We start from the raw sequence: 20,045 nt of genomic DNA, 5'->3' as shown, positions 1-20,045 counted from the left end.
GATGGACTCCGTGGAGCGCATGCGTCTAAAGTCGAGGATGGGAGGGTTCTGCTCGCGATTGAAACGATCCTGAATGTCTTCGTAAGAGTGGGCGAGAGGGACCCCGTGGACCACACTGCGGGCGCAGTCTTCCGTGGCCGCTTGGTAGGAATAGTCATAGGCGGTGTCTTTGATGAGTACGGACTTAATGGCGAGGTAGTGATGTCGGCGTTACGGGTCTGGAGTGTTGATGAGGACGACATGTTGGAGGGTGTTGATGATTACGGTGTCTGGCTTGGCCTCTTGGTGTCCGAGGCGAGCTGTTTGAAGAATCCTATCGCGAAGCGCAACGCCGTTCACGGTGCGAAGGTTGAGGCCGCCACGGGGACGGAGGATGATTTTATGATCGTTGATGGATAGCTTGGGGTGGCGTAGGGCAGAGAGTTGGGGCGGCCGGGGCCGGTGCCTCGCCAGAGCTTGAGGCGTAGATGGCTCCATACATTTCTCGGCAGCGGCGGAATTCACAGTAGTGGTGGGGCGGGAGTTGCGAGTCGAGCTAGGATGAGTTGGCTAGGATGAGTTTATCCGGTCGTAGGGGACAAAGTCGGGTCTCCTCCGCGCCCCGCAGGCCCGGTTTCGATTCCCGCCCAGATCAAATTTACCAATTTTTCTTTTCAAAGGGATTAGTTCACTTCGTTTACATGAACCTGCCTGCAAAATTTGTCAGCAATTCGAGCATTTTTTACGCGTTTTTACTCTTTGCCGTCGGCCATTTTTGGTAGCGTCATTCGGTCACGCCGCAGACTACAACTACGGGTTTTCGCGTAATGGGGCATATAATGCTTTCGCATTAAAAAATGGAAAGGAATCGGCCCAACACGGAGCTTTGCGGCACACCAAACGTACCAGCAACATCATCTGAGCAACTCCCATTCAAAACAGCTCTTCGACTTATACCTGTGTCACACGGGTACATTTGGAAGGCCTTCCAGTCGACGGCCTTCGAAACGCCACAACTCTATCGACTCAAAGGAGTTGTCGCGCTGCTACACGGCACTTTTGAAAGGCCGTTGAGTGGTTCAGGCGTTTCTCGCAAAATTGTGTGGCGCTGCGGATCTTTATTTTCGTTTTCATGTCACCAAAAGTTAAAGAACATTAAAACCACTTAAAAACACTATAATTTCTTTTATGTTGCGAAATGGCGGCGATATGACGGCATCCGGCAACACATGGAGTAGAGGGAGAGTGTACTAGACAACATGGAGGAAGGAATGTACACAAGCACGTCGCTGTTGTCGAGAGTATGTGCATTTCGCACATATTAAGTGGCAAAAATACTTTATTGAATAATTAATAACACTCATGTATAGTATTTTTAGAGCATTTTGGTTTGATTTGTTCTCGCTAACCGTGAGTACGAGCACACTGTGAACGAGACGGCTTGTTCGCGCTGTTTTTTTTTTTTTTTGATTGACAAGGCATGCTCCCCCGCGCGTTCATTCACGCAGCGCCCTGTTTGGCCCACATATACCCGTCCACATTTGAGCGGGATTTGGTTGGGCGTTGTTTACCAAATCCCGCTCAAATGTGGACGGGTATATGTGGGCCAAACAGGGCGCTGCGTGAATGAACGCGCGGGGGAGCATGCCTTGTCAATCAAAAAAAAAAAAAGAGTAGCGCACTTGCCCGCTCATTGCATTGCATGCAAAGGTTGTGTGCCTATGTTTCATAGCATTGAGGTTTTAGGCAGGAGTAAACGACAAAACTTCCCGAGAACTTTTAGAAGCCTTCTATATCAAGAAAAAAAGGCGATACTTGCATAAGTGACACTTCTGTTACCCTGTATCGAGCGGAAAATAATTTTCTGCGCAGCTGCTGTTGAATTGAGGTGGGCGCGATTTGCAACCCTCCCCCTCCTTCTCCCATTCCCCCCCCCCTTCCTTTTTGGGGCACGTGTCAAAGCAGTCTACATAATGTGGCTTCTACACAAATAAAAGACCTGTTGAAAGTTTGCGCTCTATCCGTTAACGTCTTTTTTTCCTGTGTTTGTCCGTTTGTACGCGCGACGCTTCCCGATACAGCGATGCATTTTAGCTTGACGTCTGTTGTCATCTGCTGGAGTAGCGAACGCTGGTTGAGTTTGTATGTATCTTCCGAGATGATGGAGACCGGTGACCCAAAGCATAGCCTCCTATATTTTTTAGAAAAAATATAGGAGGCTATGCCAGAGTCTAACTCCATCTCCAATGAGGCTCCATTCACTTAGAAGGTCACTGTGATGGGGTTTACAGCTGAATTTGCTTACAGTGAATGCAGAAAGTTCTCGGTTGGAATGTTACCTGGTTCTAGACTGTTCACTTGACCTGACTGTTTTCTTGCCGTGTCAGTGATGGAAAGGCAGCAGCTCGCCAGATGTCCCACCTTGCCACACTTGTAGCACTTGGTGTTGATGTGCTTGCAATCTGGTGGTTTGTGGTCAGGGACTCCACAGATAATGCAGGGTCTCATATTTCCTTGGGATCCGCACTTGACTTTCCCTTTTGGCTTTATACCAGAATCTTTCTATCCACTTGAACGACGCTTTTTATGGTGGTACTTGACGTAATTGGGGCGCCTTCTTGAGTTTCAGAAGTAGGTGATTCCGCAAGGCCTTTCTGAAGATCCCTGGCGTTTCGCTCCGCTGCTTCCGCTGCTCTCGCTATGTCAATTGCCTTTACCATGGTAAGTTTTTTTTCACCAAAAAGGCCTTTGCTGCGATGATCTTGTCCCGTATTCCACACACAAGACGGTCCCTCAGCATGCGGTTGAGAGCTGTGCCGAAGTTCAGCAATGAACACCGCTACGCTGTCGTTTTCCAGTTTAATTCGCGTGTCGTATCGATAGCTCTCGGCTGCTTCAGACTATGGCGGGCTGACGTGGCTGTTCAAGGTCGCCATTAGCTCCTTGTACTTCTTTTCTTTCGGCTTCGCAGGTGCCAACAAGTTGCGGAGGCTGGCGTATATACTGGATCCGCCACTCGACAATATTGTCAACTTTTTTTTGCCTTCTTCGACGCCGTTTGCATAAAAGAACGCGTGGAGCTGTTCTGTGTCCGAGAGCCAGGACTCTTTGGTGCTGTATTTCTCCACCATGCCGAACGTCGCCATTTATGTCCGTTTGCGCTGGAAAGCCGCGTAGTTCCGTTATAGTTCAGTGGGAGCAGAATCACTTGCCTACTCGCATCTGGGATTGATGTCTTCACCAGGCTGGTTCTGTGTACATGGTCCCATCCTCGTCGCGAGCTGTTGTATATCTTATACTGGGATACAACTATTTATTCAGGTATAGGTACAGAAGTCGCGATCGGCCGTGCGCCGGCTTCCATGGTTGGAATGCACCTCTCTTGTGGCGCGGTGGTGGTGGTGGTGGTAAACATTTATTAAAGTATTATTTACACGGAGGTTGATCGGTGGAGGCGGCAGTTGCCCGGGCAATCAGTGCGTGGGCGGCAGCGTGGGCTGCCACATTGCCTGTGAGTTCCTGATGGCCTGGGCTTCAGATTAGTGAGTGGGAAAAGGGGTCACCTACCCGCGAACAAGGTCGAAGAATTTGAGCAGCTAGGGGTGAGATCCAGCCCAGCTGGAAATTTCGACAGGGTCCTCTGGAGTCATATATGATGGTTTTGGAATTGTCATGTGACATAGCTAGGGCTATAGCCACCTCTCCAGCATGGGTAGCATTCGCGGACACCCGAGCGGCGCAGATGCTTTAGCCACTTGAGACACTTGAGCTTAGCGGGTGGTGTGGCGCCATCGTATAGTGGCGCCGATACAAAGCATATACCAACAGATTATTAGTGGCAGTGGCTGTTTTGTATATACCTTGTCAAAGCAAGCAGATCAGATGCTTTGTCGTACTGTTCAGGCTGCATTTTTACCACAGGCTCCTATGTGGTGTAGAGAGAGATGCCCCCATGTCATGAAATTGTGACCTCCTTGAACAATAAGAAATCTTCAGTTTCTAAAGAGGTTTATTGGGCGAGTCCAGCACGCAGGTGGTAGCTCGGAACAGTACCCAGGGAGAACAAGATGGTGGTGTTCGAACGCCGATCTCGTGCCTTCTCGTGATGATGATCGCTCAGCCCGAGATGTCATTATCTTCATTTCTTCATGATAATTGCCCCTATAAAAACGGGGTGAAGATTCTTGCGGACCTCAATAAATATTACTACCTAGCGGCCGTGCCACTGCCAGCGCAGAGAGAAAATTGAAACGAGCGAGGGGAGTTCGGTTGCAGAGAAGAACGAAGCTGGGCTGGATCGGGTGCGGCACCGTGGACTGTTTTTGCTGAGCGATACCTTCGCATTCATCATCTTGTAAATAAACGCGATCCATCGTCTTGAAGTCGTCTTGAAGAAGCACGTAAATCCACTCACGATTATTCGTAATAGAGCACTTCTTTTCATTTCAGGTGAGTCGAGCGCGCAGCCTTCATGGAGAGCACAGAGGCTGACTCTAGAAAAGATTGGCACTCCTTGGGCAGACGTTTCACATATGTGGGGTAATCCGCACTTCTAATGATGACTTGAATATTCAACCTGTAATGTGCAACTATAAAACGCGTTATTTGCGGCCTGATTAGAGTCACTGTCGCGCGTACAAACGCGGCTGTGGGAATGCTTCTCCGTGAACGGGTGTACCGGAGCAGTGGCACCAGTGCGGGCACGAGGCGAACTAGGCCCGAGACGCCGTTTCGGCGCCACGCAACGGGCCGCACCTTGTTGTTTTTTATCCAGGGGCCATGGTAGTGCCGTCTCTGCATCAGACGCTGCTGCCGCGCCGGATCTATTTGCTTTCTTGCGAATGCGTAAGAACGTCCGTCCTGTGTGTAGCGAGTGCTTTCGGACACTGCTCGCGTTCTCTGTGTGTGGTGGTGGTAAAAACATATTTATTGGCCCTAAAATTGCCGCGAAGAGACTCCGGCTGGTCGGAGGTTCTTGCCTTGAGGTGGGGGGCCCTCAGTCCAGGGCTCCGCTTGCGGCTGCCGCTCTGTGGGCCCGGTCAATCAGACTTAGCTGATCGTCCAGGCTCTCGCTGGTCAGCAGCTATTCCCATCGCTCTCCTGTGGGGTGTTGTATGGGAGGTACGGCAGTGATAGCCTGACATGCCCACGTGATATGATATAAGGTGGTGATGGATATAAGAGGGTGCACCCTCCTCGGTGCACCATCGGCACCGAGGAGGGTATGACGCAGGATGCATTTTACTGAGGATGTGCAAATTGGGATACGTGCCGGTGTGGATTTGTCTCCAACTGACCGATTCCTCTTTATTTAGTGTTCGGTGTGACGAGGAATAGGTTCTCCTAAGTCCTCTATAGTGGTTTAGAATGGCCGAGTAGTCACACGGGGACGGAAACGGGTTCCTCAGGGGAGCAATTGGAGGGTGCTCGGCTCGTGTACCCTCGAGCTACCCTATCCGCCGCCTGGTTTCCCTCCAGCTCCATGTGACCCGGGGTCCATATCATCCGATGCCTTATTGGGTATGTGTGTGAACTGAGATGCTCGTCAGTGTCTGTCGCGCTTAGGATGATACCGAGGGCAGGCTGGCTGATGCGCCCTTGTAGATAGTTACGGCAAGCCGCTTGGGAGTCCGTCAGAACTGTGAGCGGTCGTCTATGTCTGTAGCCGTGGGCAAGAGCGAGCGCAATGGCTGTTTCATCGGCTTCGGTGACCTTGTGGCATCGTATGGAGGAGCTGGTCAGTTCTTTGAGTGTGTTTTCCAGAACTGTGGTTACTGCCTTGGTGTTCGTGTGGTCATAGTTGGCAGTGTCAACATAGTATGTGGCGTTCTTGTGCCCGTACTCTCGTTTGAAGGCTTCCACTCTGGCTTCCGGCCGTCCCTGATGTAGTCGGGGGTCCATATTGCGGGGGATTGGGGCGACCTTAAAGGTGGTGCGAAGGAGGTTTGGAATGGGCTTGCGGCGAGCTGCTTCATTGGAGCTGGCTGGTATAGCCGAGGCGTCAGAGTATGCGCAGCCCGTTGGTGTTTGTGCAAGTCGCTGCAGCTGCGGGGCGAGTTGCGCTTCGCAAAGTTCTGCATAGGTGTTGTGCACAAACAATGCGAGGAGCTTGCTCGTGGGAGTGCCCTGGTGTAGCTTGAGTGCCGCCTTATAGGCCTTCCGGAGCATGGCTTCCACTTGGTCCTGTTCGCCTTTGGTAAGTCGTTGATAGGGCAAACTGTATGTCATCCTACTAACCACGAGGCTGCGTATGAGTTTCAGGGTGTCCTCCTCGCGCATACCATGGCGACGAGTGGCGACCCGGCCTATCATTCGGGCGACCTGCAGCGTGGTAATCCGGAGGACTGTGAGGGTGATTAACATGTCGGTTGGACTGGATCCACATTCCCAATATACGGATGGTGGTTTTATCTGGGATTTGTTGGCCGGCGACAACGACGCGCAGGCTATAGCCTGGGTCCTTCTGCGCCGATTGGGGGGGCTTGTGTTGACAGATTCTCAGGAGCTCAGACTTCTCGCTTGCACAGGCCAGGCAGTTTGTGTACGGCGGTGTCGTTGAGATTCCTGATACGTTGAGAGTACGGGATTCTGTCCGCCCCGGCTGTTGTGTTGCGGGTGCTGCTGCGAATGGCAGCATTAACTTCGTCCAACGTTATCGGTCGGGCCAGGGTGTGGTTTGCATAACTTTGGTACCTCGCGCGATAGGGAGGCGGGTGATAATCACCATAGCATTTGTGCTGTACAGCATTTCTGCTGTACTTGAGCAAGCAGCACGTCGTCCGTGCCTTCAAAGGGGTGTATGAGGCGCTGGACTGATTTGTTTGTCTCATTTTTTGTTCGAGTAGGATCAATAAAGGCTAGTAGAACATGCCACGTGCGGGCCGTACCCAGCGAGCATCGAAGCGAGTCGGTGAACTGGGCCCAGTTAATTCGTGCCAGTTGCTCAGCATACTGCTCAGCCTGGAGTGTGAGAGCTGTGATCTTGAGCTTGAGACGTCGGTTATGTTTTCGGGTCTTCCATCTGCGGATGACGCTTCTTCTGGCTTCCCACAGGAGCAGGAGATGGCCGTCCACTTCTGGGAGTTGAGATGTTCTCTTAATAACGGTGGTGCAACGGTACCGAATTTCTTTAATTTCCTCGAACCAGTCAGTGAGGTTTGTAAGGTTGCCAATTGAATTCTAGCTCTCGCGACGGAAGACGTCCCAGTTTGTGATGCGGTCTTGTCCAATGGAGCGACGCATCGCTCTCTCCATAATTTGTGTACGGAGAATGCAGTGGTCGCTACCGAAGGATTCCTACAAGTTGTCCCAATTATAGTTTGTACTACCATGGGCGAAGGTGAGATCGGGACAAGTGTACCTGAATACGCTGTTGCCGATCCGGGTAGGGTTTGCTGGGTCCGTAAGCAGTTCGAGTTGGAATTTTTGGGTGGCAGCTGCAAGTTGTTTGCCTTTGACATCCGAGCGATTGTATCCCCAGCGTTCGTCGAGAGCATTGAAGTCCCCGAGGAGTACGAGTTCCTTCCCCTGGGCTAATCTGCAGGCACCCTGAACGAGAGCATGGAAGTCGGTGGATTTTTGTTTCGGGGGACTATATACATTAACGATTATGATGCTTCGCCTCTCGGCTTTGTTTTTGCGCCTGAGAAGTAGCTCCACTATCACATGCTCGATGTTGGTGTCTGGAATGTTGTCACGACCAATTGCAGTTAACGCTTTGTTAATCAGGACGGCCGCTCTGTCTTTTGTCGGGCTATCGTAGTACTCATGGCCTGGGAGTACGGCTGATGTGCCATGTTCCTGTAGCGCTATGTCATCTGGTTGAGCGAGGTGTGTGTTAATGTATTGTTGGAGGAGGCTCCGCTTTTACCGAAAGCCGCGGCAGTGCCATTGCCAGATTTCTAATGGTTCGCCAATGGGTGGGGTTGTGCTGCCCATGGTTAATTCATGTTATGGGGAGGCGTGGTTGTCGGAGTGTCGGCTTGCTAGACCGGTGTGAGGGTGAGATCAGCGTGTGTCAACGCCGGTGTGGAGTAGAGTTCAGAGGCAAGCGATTCCAAGCTTAGTCTGAGAGGGACCTTGTCTTCCGTGGTGCGGGAGCTGCGGGTGGCCCTCTTCCATCGTATATTGCCGCCTGTTTCGACAATTTGGGTCTCGAGGCGTGTCTCGAGGGAGTCAAGGCGGGCTCCGAACTGTGTGAGGTGGTGTGTGAAGACGATACTGAATTGTTGGGAGAGTTGTTGGGAGAGCGCAGACAGCATTTCGCGTATCTCTTCGCGTGTGATTGCGGAGTCCGTCGGGGTGGGAAGCGAGGGCGGCATCTTAGGGGTTGCCTGTCTGTTGGGGTTGGTTTGTAAGTGGCGTTCGGTGGATTCAGGTGGCGATCCAATACTAGCCATTAGGGCGTGAAGTTGAGCGCTGTCCTTAGCCTGACGCGCCTTGACGGCAGCCAGCTCCTGTATGAGCTTTAACTTTTCCGCGAGAAGGTGTTCGTACCTGGGGGACTGAGTGTTGGGTGGAGCGATGGGTGTCGCCCCTACTGCTGGCCAGCTCACCTTGGTATCGGTGCCGGCTGAAGAAGTGGAATTGTGCTTCTCGGCAGACTTGCGAGAGGCCTGCTGGGGCTGTTGGCGTGTGGGTTGCTGCTGTTTCCCTTGTTCTTCCGGTCCTGGTTTTGCGGCTGTTGCTGCTGGCCAGGTCCTGCAGGGGGTAGGGGAGGGAAAGACTGCGACCGCGAGTGAGAGATGCTGCGCGAAGTCTCCCCCTCCTTGCTGAACCACCTGCATTTGGGATTGGGTGGGTTGCACTGGGGGTTGCGCCCACGGGGTTGGGTGGGTGGGGTGGGCCGTGGCCGCAGGGTTTTCAGTCTCTGAGCATTCTTTGGCGCCCGTCAGGTGGCCTTCCCCACATATTTGGTATTTGGGAGCACAGGGGTGACCGTCCACGGGGTCGAGGGTACCGCACTGCCGACACACTCGAGCGTTCGGCGTAGAACACACGTCTGATCGGTGTCCCGGTTGTAAGCAGACTTGGCAGGCTTGCCGCGTCCGCTTGTATGGGTGGCAGGCGACCCCCCCCCCCCCGTAATACAGTACATAGCGAGGGATGAGGGGGCCCTCGAAGGTGATCAAAGCAGATTTAGTAGCACCAAGCATCCGCGCACTGTGCACACTCGCCCCCCCCCCCACCCCCCCACCCCCGTGTGCACGCGGAGGTTGGCAGTGAGTTCTTCAGCAGCAGTGCCGAGGTCTATCCCATGGATGACTCCACGCAACGTGTCTTCGGGGGCCGCCACGGAAGTGTTGAATTGGTGGGTATCCCCCCCCCCTCCCTAGCGTCAGGGTGGTGATCCGGCGGAGAACTTGGGCGGTGTCAACATGTGGCGTGCTGGCAATAATAATGTTCGACCCGGGGCGAGTGCGGATGATGAAGTGGTCACCTGTGCAATGTTATTGAGAATCGCCCGCCACCACAACGTCTCGGGAGATTTGGTGTGTCGTGAAGTTCCGAATGGCCAGCCCTTTTTCGTTCGCATGATGATTTTTAGGTCTGTGCGTGGGAGTGGCGGCAGCTTCCGTCGTAACTGGCGCGGCTCCTTCACATGTTGTGTCAAAGCCTCCTTTGTGTTCGCGCCGACGCAGCGCAGCCGCGTCTTTCGACGCAGCGGGAGCGTTCTCCGCCAGGCAGCCCCGGCGGCGGCGTGGCTGGGAGGAACGCTTGCAGGACCGGCTGCCTGCATTGTTTCCGCCCGAGCTTGGTCGAACTTTTTCTGGCATTGACGAAAGGAAATCGCCAGTTTTCAGTTCGCATCGGTGTCGGTCACCGGCCCCCACGGTGCAGACGAGGCGGGTTGAAGTACTGGGGCCTCGTCGTCGCTTGCCGAGGTGAGCTCGTCGAGGTCGAGGGTGTCCGTGGGGCCCAGGGGCTCGGAGGGGTTGACCACAGGTTGCAGGCATGGGGTAGTGGTCGTGCCGGCAATCAGCGTGATGGGAGCGTCAATAATGGTGGTGGAGGGTGCCGCGTCGCCAGACCTGGTAGCCCGTGCTCGCCGACGCGAGCTAGGTCTACCCGTAGGCCTAGCGGCCCAACGCCCGCTTCGGTTATTCTCGAGCCGATAAAAAATGTCCTACCGGCTCGGGAAATATCTCCGGGTGTTCGGGATCGTGGGTTTTTGGTGGTCCGACGCAATGTCGGTGACGATCTCGAGGTAATCCGGTCAGTGAGAGCATATGTTCGGCGGAGCTCAAGCGACGCACATGCGCTCAATCCGAACGCTCCAGCGACTCTCCGGAGCTCAGGGCTCGCAAAGCTGCAGCAGTACGGCAACGCAGGCAAGCGGACCCGGAGCTGAGGACTCGCGAAGCTCGCGCTTGAACCGAGCATCGGCTTGCTTGAAAGCCTTTATTAAAAACAACGCCCGCTTCGAGGTGGAGGTGGAAGAGAGGTGGAGCCCTTAGGGGGCTTCGCAATGGGTGGAGTCCCTATTTCGGGACCCCATTGGTACCACCGCCGGCTTAGCCCTCCGAACCAAGGCCTTTTGGGCCTCAAGGTCTGAGCAACCACGCAGGGCCGTCTCCCACTCCTCTCGGGTTGGGTTAGAGTTGGGGGGAATAGCTGAGTTGAGCTGGCAAGCCCAAACCATGTGGTAGGTGTCAGCCACCTCCCCACAGTATTGGCACTTGCCAGTGAAGGAAGAATCGAAATGTTTTAAGATTGCCGGGCACAATAAAGTGTTAGTGAAAAGTCGGTACAAAATGCGTTCATCAGCCCTGCCCAGCCCCTTTGCAGGAGTTGGGTAATGGCGGTGCCTGTCCTTGTAACAGGTCGTGATGTCTTTAAAAATAAGAAGATAGCCGCCTTCGGGTTCCAGGTACTCAGGTTCCAAGTGGGACGTCCGGTGGATGAGTGCTCGGGCCGCCGTGTTTGCGGCTTCCTTCCCTATTAGGCCCTGGTGGCCCGGAGTCCAGACTAGGGGGGTGGGGTCGATTCCCCCGTTGCTATAGTCCTGCAATATTCGTTCCGCTAGCGGGGTGACCCAACCAGCTTCATAATTTCGACAAGCCCCACGCGAGTAGGTTATGATATATTGAGATCGGGGATCAGAATCAGCTAGGGCGATAGCTACTTCTTCAGCTTGCGTTGAGCCCGGTGCTTTGAAGGTGAGCCCATCTACTTGCTTTTCCTTTTCCTCGTGTATGACCGCTGCCGTATACCACCCCCTACGACATGGACCGGCCACATCCACGTAGAAGACTCCGTGTTTGTTGCCATAGTGGCGTTGCAAGGCGTTCGCTCTCGTCTGGCGACGACCACTATGGTCTTCCCTATCCATTTTTCTGGGGAGGGGTCGAACTTTGACGGCGCGTCTCCAGAGCTCGGGCACTACGACCCGCTCATGAATACGAAAGTCATGTTTCAAGTGGAGCCGGTCAAGCAAATGCCGTCCCGACTTTGAGCTAGACGTGTCCCTAGTACCCATTTCGTAAGGTACATATTCAGTGTCTTGGATTCTGACGAGTGCGGCTCGATCCGTCAAGAAATCCTTGATATAGGTGAATGTGTTTGTGCCACAGTGGGTTTCGCTCAGGTGTGCTAAGGTAGTGCTGTGTTTAGTGTTGTCGAAAGCTCCCTTCAGATCTAAGGCCTGGAGAACCTTGTCGTTGTGAGGGTGCTCCGTCGGTTGTAGTATGTCATGATTGAGTTGTAATAATATGTTTTGTGCCGACTTGTGTGGGCGGAAGCCGAACATGGTGTCTGCAAAAGTGTTACGATTTTCCAAATATTCGGAGAGCCTAACTAGCACCATCGCCTCCATTAGTTTGCCCACACACCATGTAAGCGAGATAGGTCTCAGGTTGTCCGCATTAATTTCCTTCCCTGCTTTCGGAATGAAAGTGACAAGTGATGTTTTCCAATCGAGGGGTACGGGAGTCTCTCCTTTCCATATCGCATTAATGTAGTTAAGAAGGGCTTCATACGCGCGATCGGGGAGGTGGGCCAGCAGCGGGGAGGTGGCCAGCAGGGGAGGTTGGCCAGCAGTGTGACCTTGTCCCGACCGGGCGCAGTGCCTCTCTTCATTTTGGCTAAGGCCGCCGTGAGGTCGTAGAGTTGGAACGGCTGATCCATCTCTGGATTATCTCTGCCTGCATAGAGATATTCCTGACCTCGAGGGTCCTGTCTGGTGCAGAGATACTTGTACCTTAAGGTCTCAGCCAGCTGTGTTGTTGTGCCCTGAAAATTGTGTAAAGCGCGTTGTAAGTGTCTCTGTGTTTCTCCTCGTGATTGAGAGGGATCGATCAAGCTGCGGAAGAGCTTCTATGTATTCTTCCCCGACATCTGTCGGGTGGCCGTGTTGCATCGCTCTATCCAGTTGGAATCGGCTAACTGAGAGGCATACTCGGCAGCCTGCTGGGTCAGATCTGTTTTACGCGTATTCAGCGTTCTGTTGTGTTTTTTTTTGTTTCCATCGTTTCGTAAGACTGCGACGAGCTTCCCAGAGATGGAGTAAATGGTTATCTATCGCTGGGCAGTCCTCCGCAGTCTGCATGCAAATCTCGTGTTTATGTAGTGTTGTCATGAGATTTTGAGCCCAAGAGCTGTGGCCATCTTCAAGAGGACTGGTCTGCGGCAGAGACTTACGGAAAGCAGTCCAGTCTGGCAGTTTGGCCTGAGTTAGTGGTATTTTTAGAGGCCGGGTATGAATTAAAGTATTAAGGATGCAGTGCTCGATTCCAAGCGTGTATTCGGTGTTCTACCACTCAACGTGTTGTATGTGTTTGGAAAGCGTGAGATCGGGACAAGTGTCCCGTGTCACGGAGTTTCCTACACGTGTTGGCTGTGCTGGGTTGGTCTGGAGGGTTGTACCTAGCGTGGAGATGAGCTCCGCTAGCTTCCTACCGCGCACCTCCTCCTTTTTGTAAACCCATACCTTACTGGGAGCATTGAAGTCGCGCACAACGAATGAGGGGTATCGACCCGCTATCTTTAGTGCCCGGCTGAAGATGTCTGCAAAAGTTATATATTTTAACTTGGGCGGGCAATATATGTTAAGGATATGTGCTTGTGGGACAGAGCGTCGCAGCGGTAACACTGTAACCATGGTGCACGAATATGTTATCTGTAGGTCGAGGTCTACTTCTTGTGCTGTGTACGCTTTGTGTACAAGGATGCAAGTACATGGATCTCGCTGAAATGTATTGTACCCTGAAATTTTAGCTGAGGCCCCGAGTTCCTGCAGAGCCAAGATGGGTGTTAGAAATTGCAATGTTTCTAAGTAGAGACGAAAATTAGCACGCTTAGCAGCATTCTTAAAGCCCCTACAATTCCACTGTACGATCGACAGTGGTTCCTGTCTTGATTTGGCACGCCTTTGTCTAGTTCCCTGCGCCATGATTAGCACTAGTAGAAGCTAGCTGGCTCACCGCTGTTTGAAGGGCAGTAACGAGCGGACGGCTTCGGTATCATCCTCATCAATATTGCGGCAAATTTTGGAGGGGCGGCCCAGCTCCTTTACGGGTCCAGCCCACTTAAACAACTTGGGACTAGCCTGAATCCAGGACTTTATGTTTTGGGTCACCGCAGCGGTGATTTGCTTAGTGAGCGTAGTCACCGGCGGTTGCATTTGTGCCTGCATGATCTGAGCGATCATTGTTGACAGCGGTGCTATCTGGTCGGCGACACTTTTCCCGAGAGCCGTCATGCGGCTTTCCAAGTTACTGTTTAGGGGGTCATATGTCACCGGTCCCATGCCTGAGCACAATGAGACCGATTCGTCACCACTATCCAGAGTTCCTGGAAAAGGCGGCTCTTCCCTAAGGTTTTGGAGTGCAATGACTTTCTGCTCTAGCTGTTCATTTTGAGTTCGGAGAAAGGCTATTTCCTTCCTCAGCTCAAGCTCTAGGGGCGAGTGGGAGGGAGAGGGGGTGGAGGCGATCTCCGCCCAGTTGCTCACCTTGGATGTTATGGCCGCTTTGCTGTTGCCAAGTGGCGAGAAGTCCCCTTCCTGGAAAGCTGGCGGCTTGGCACTCTGCCCGGATGTCTTCCTGTTCTTATTCTCCTTAGAAGATGGCGTCTTGTTTCCGGCGGAATTTTTCCCTTGCAGTCTTGTTTCCGGTAGCAGGCCCGGTGGCTTTTCCGGACTTGCCCGATGACGCACCTCCGTTGTCGGTAGGCTTGCTCCTCTTGTTGCTGGGGGCCCCTTGTTGTTGGTTTCGTGGACATTGAAGTCTGCGGAATTGTCCCTTGCAGTCTGCTGAGCCAGTGAGATGGGCCTCCCCATAGACCATGCACGAAGGGGTACACTCGTGTTCAACTAGGCCCTGTTCGGAGGCGCCTATAGCCACACCTTGCCACATCCGGATGCGGGCAATTGTCTATCTGGTGACCGATGGTTCCACAGCGGTAGCAGGCTGGGACGGTCCTCTTATATTCTCTAACAACTGCGTATTCACAGTTGTAGTGTACGTAGCGGGGCACTCTCCGGCCCACGAAAGTGAGCACCGCCACATTAGATGTTCCAAGCTTTCGCACGAAGGCCAGCTCGCCCTCGCGCCACACCACCTTGCCTTTAAGTGATGTCGTTGTCTCGTCCGCCCGCACGGTGATGACGCCTCGACACACTTCTCCGTTGAGTTTGACATGGCCCCTGAGAGGAACGTAGCCAGATCCCACGTTGAGGTTGAAATCACGAGTCAGTTTGTTTGCGGCCTCCACATGTTGCGTCCCGCAGACAATCAAGTTCTGCGTCCATACTGGCCAGACGTTGAGGGTTGTGCCAGCTTCGCCGCCAACGTACGGGGCGATGGCCACGCCCAGATCTCCAGTCTGGAATACAATCTTCAGATGCAGAGTTTCACGAAGCTTTAACACCACGATGATATCATCTGCGCTCATCTTGAGATGAGCCGCCATCGTAGTGGCCGCCATCGTACGGAGTCTTCGCAGAAGGCCCCGCACCGCGGGAGTCGACGCTAACCTTAACGCGGCTTAGCATTCCGCGGCGTGGCGAAAAGACAAGTTGGGCGAAAGATGCCCAAATTTTGGCCCACCTGCGTCGGATCGGTATCCACAGGTTCCTCTTTATGCTAGGAAGAAGGTCGCAACACTTTCAGAAGGGTGACATCGAAATTTCCGCGGTTCTTGGCAAATATTGCCGGAGCCGAAGCGCAGAACGTCCGATCCCACCGCGCGCTAGCAGCGTTCCCCCCCGAGCATCGGCGCCACCCTTCTCTCTGTGTGCGCGCGCGTCTGATATGCGTCGTTACTTTGCCAGCGCTTTGCAAAAGTGTCTTTTTTTCATTTGTTGACGGCGTGCGCAGACGCCAGGATATGCTACATATTCGTCATTTAAAGACTCTACTTCAATGTAGGGACATTGACATATCGTTCGTTTCGAGGTCAGCTTTCAACGCATCGCAAAGCGTTGCCTTGCTCTGAACCATCACTGGCAAGCGAACTAATTTGCTGTTCCTCCTCTAATTTCAAATTTAGTTTTGTTAGTATGTCGACAGATAATGGTTACCAAGTTGCCACACTAATGTCGTTTTTGCCACTATTGGGCACATATGAGGCTTTTTTACTATATCGAGCTCTCTCAGCATTCAGTGCTGTTGTGCTGAATGCTGGTTTGGTTTGGTTTGCCGGTTAAGGAGGCTTCACCGGCAACCCTGCAGCTATGATATGCTGTTGAACTTGTGGAGCTTTATGGACGAACTATGCATACCGGCGAGCGTGCAGTTGTGAAAGGCCATTCACGCGGCATCGTATTTTCAACGCCAAAGAGCTGGCGACGAAGCATGCGTCACATCAAGATGATTGACAAGTGGCTCTACGTCGCGTTTTCGTCTGAGCTCTTGAACGAGTCAGGTTCTGTGAAGGACCCCAAACTGTGAAGGGGTCTTCGGCATTGTATCACCGACTAATTGCTGCAAAGTACCTACGATGACGACTTGGACTTCGTGGGAAAGCGCCGACCCAAGCTTCCCATGAAATTGCATTGCATAAAGGGCGGGTCGAAGCTTGGACACCAGAGGCGGTGATCGGTGGTGTGGTGCGTAACCTGGGGCGGGATTTTGCGGACTCTGCAACACTTCCAATTGGCCCAGGGAAGGACAATGAATTCCCTCGTTGAGTGAAAGGGTGATATGAACGGCATAAAAAGCGGGGTTTCAGCGTTGTGTAGACGCTCGGAGATGTAAACGCTAGGACATGCAAAGACGTTAGCATGTCTCCAAGAAGCATGGAGCCCTTCGTGGGAAATATCATGTACAGTTGTGTATAAAACCCTTTTCTCAACTCTCTGGACCTCTCCTTCACCCTCTACCTGGCTTCCAGCTTTCTAACCTTCCAGACATAGAGCGTTCGTGGCCGCTCGGACTTCGCAACAGTGCACAAGTTGGGAAAGACTTCGTGCAAATAATTTTTATGGCAGTATTTGTGCATTAATGGTATGCGTTTTAGTGATTCATAGTTATGCAATTTCATTGTTTTTTATGACAAAGTGCGATGCATGTTGGCTGCTATTTTGGCTATTTATTCGCTGATGTATTTACACTGTTTTGTGGTTCTGCGTTTGATTTTTTACATGTGAGCATGCATGGTCAATTCATGCCTAACAGCTGCGGCTTGACATAACCAGGCACCAACATCCTCTTAAATATGGCTAATAAAATGTGAGTAGCACACTTGTATTTGATAGTCTACAGTGCGCTGTTTGGAAATCGTGCGGCTTGGAATTCATGCATTAATATGTCTGACTGACATCTCTTATACAAACCTATTTGTTGATTTGGACTTATCTGGCAAAGCGCGCGCATCTTCTGTTACTGGTCAAACTGCATGATGCAGTGAACTCGTTGAGCTATAATCACCCCGGCGGCTTCTTTTATTGTGCATACAAACAAACCTATAGCATTTTATTCTGAAACGTTGAAGGTACCCAACTCCTACATTGTATAACAATCTTAGGCTGATCTACTCAGAACAGAGACATATTCTCGGACGATGGCTTTTGGCGATGTCACTGTCAGCGCGTTTATTATCTAGTTGGGCATACATCACGCGACGGCGATAACATCGCCGAAAGTGATCATCCAAGGATACGCCCGCAAGTGAAAATCATTACATTAATAATACCGACACCAGGTTTGATGTGAATGTGTGTGTTAATTGCATGAAATTCCGTAAATTGAACACTGCAGCTCTTAGTCGTTTTGTAATTTATGCTGGTATATGTGTCACAATGATTCGATGTGATCATACAGCACATTGATTAGGTTCATGCATCTGCTACAAACAATAAAATATCGCTGTCTTTATTGAGATTTTGTATGCACTACGACTTAGGTGCACGCACTCTGTACGAAGCTCATCGTAATCCTCAAAGGTCTCGTTGCTCATACCGTGCGTACACATCACACGCTATCTCACACCCCTGATACGTAATCTCGTTATGTCGGCGCAGCACATCGCATACATCTCGTACATGCTTTACGCATTCTCATAGCGCATGGAACGCATATCGTAAAGTCTGCGTATCTCATACACACAGATTTCGCACATTTTCTACGATGTCTCGTTGAATATGCGTAGCATATCGTTCACTTCTCGTCAAATCTGTGCAATATGCATACATCTCGTAGATTTATTGTGCAATTCTGATACAAACTTTTCAATAGGGTTCCCCTACGTTCATAACACCAGCCGGTTTTGTCAACGGGGCCCACACAGTTAATTCAAGTTCCTCCCGTCACAGGGCATGTCAAACGTCACTTTTGGTGGATTAAGACCGTCACGGATATCAGTAACAACGGAAACACATTAATTATCAAAACAATCAGTTGTAGTCAATAAGAACTAAAAAAGCGGCGGAACACATCTCACGATGACTGTAGGCAGTGATGCATTGAATAGCCGACACAAAGTTATGCGTGAGGCGTGACATCCTCTTTCGCGCTTCCCTAAGCACCGCCGCCGTGAACGCTGCACGTGGCAACCAATTATGCTTGGCGCGCGTGCGAAAGCTACGAAACGCGTCATGCAGCAACTGGTCGCGATTATTTCTGGACACATCTGAGAAGTTCGCGTGCGGCCTCTGAGACGAGAAACGTGGCTCGCTGCGAACGCTGAGGATTGTTCCCTCACTTGCCGCACACTCAGTGGCACCTACTAAAATGGCGAGATGCTTACTGAAGAGCTGCACAGGCCAAGTGCATTCATGCTCGCTAAAGCGTTGCCATGAAAGGAGTTCATCGAAAGTGGCATACACCCAGTGCATTTGTGGCGCAGCCTGCGTCGAGTTTCTGGCCTTGAGGAACCCTTACGACGTGAGTTCGATTCCGCTCAGCATCGATGAAACTTAAGGAACTTTTCGCCATTGTACAGCAGCACATTCCCACTAGAACATGCCTAGTTACCCAAGTTTGTGGGAAATACGTTCACGGTCAGCGATCGTTTGTATCAAATACGTTCAGGTCAATATGATCAGCGCGTTCATAAATTCAACCTTGGCGCATTCATTTGCACCTTTTCCCGTCTGATCTACTTCGAAATGGCTGGTGTTAATTGATCTAATACAGGTTAAGTGTATGACTAGCTTAACAGATTTAGATGCTTGCTTGGAATTTCCAGAGAAAAAAACCATGACATCCGCTCCAGCTGCACAAGTTATGTTGTGTTTTCAGCCCCACTTCATGATAAAGTGCTAAATAAAGCAGGTCAACGAGATTGGCAGATAGTTAGGAAAGCAGAAGCGTGCATCGCTGGGCTAGTTGGTTTTAAATGCAAAAGGGCAAAAGAACATCGCATAAAACCGCGACGACAGACGAAGCGAGAATCAGAGTGTTTATTAAGTTCCTTTTACAACATTCATTGAGTGACTTTTCAAGATTTTCAATGACTTTAGGACCTTGAAAATTGTAAGACTAAAAATCTATCAAAGTTTCGCAATAAGGGTGAAACAGTGAGTGTGATGGCATCATGTTACAACATTACACTAAGTAGCTGTAGTGGCAGTATCAAGTGAAGTAAACGTAACCTAAGTACAAACGTGCTGTTGTGCTAGGGGTCCTCTCTTTGAATCCTGCCTTCCAACAATTTCAATTATATTTAATAATAAAAGCCAATGCCTTTCTGAGCGACTGTACCACCACTTTTTCGTATCGGGCATGTTTCAAACATCTTTCCTGGGCCGATCTCGGAAATTGTACACAGCTGCGCCTATATATTTATAGCATATTCAGGTTTAACTCTGTGATTGTTTCGTTCTTTGAGTATTTAAGTCTTACAATTATAACGTGAATACAGGTCAAGAGAGCAGCAGGCAGCGTGTCTCAACCAGAGCAGGTCAGGCAATCTCTAGCTCGCGCCTCCCGGACTACTGGCGATGTGTCTGCAGCGCCGGGCATTCGTCTTCACTACAATCACCCCCCCCCCCCCCCCCCCAATCGAACAAGTAGCCATCCTGGCGACTCATGGTGAACATCGCATCATGGGGTCGTAATACGGCTGCAGGTGTTGTACGTGGACGGTTTCACGACCACGACAGCGTTGGTCCGTAGGTGGTGTGACAGGCTCGACGAATAGAGTTCACAGGCGATGTCTGCGCCACAACACGGTAGGGTCCTTGATATTTCGAGACAACCTTGGGTGAGAGGCCAGCAGGAACGGCAGGAACCCAAAGCCACACAAGGGAGTCCGGAAGAAAGTGACAATGCACGGGATCGTCGTCACGTCGAGATTTTTGTTGCCATTGGTCGACGGCTGTAAAGGAGCGGGCGAGTCGATGGCATTCCTCAGCGTGGCGGGCAACTTCAGAGATGGGCGTACATTCGGATGAGTCGGGTCTCTACGGAAGAATGGTGTCGAGGGTAGTCGAAGGTTCGCGGCCATACAAGAGTAAGAATGGGGAGAAGTTTGTGGTCGCCTGTGGTGCAGTGTTGTAGGCGAACGTGATGAATGGCAATATGAGGTCCCAATCAGTGATCAGAGGCGACTGTATATGGAGAGCATGTCGCCAAAGGTGTGGTTAAATCTTTCCGTCAGACCATTAGTTTGAGGATGGTAGGCGG

This window comes from Dermacentor silvarum, chromosome 3, assembly GCF_013339745.2.
Source record: "Dermacentor silvarum isolate Dsil-2018 chromosome 3, BIME_Dsil_1.4, whole genome shotgun sequence".
NCBI classification, from domain to species: Eukaryota; Metazoa; Arthropoda; class Arachnida; order Ixodida; family Ixodidae; genus Dermacentor; species Dermacentor silvarum.
The sequence above is the reverse complement of the archived record's forward strand: the minus strand, read 5'-3'. Positions refer to the sequence as shown.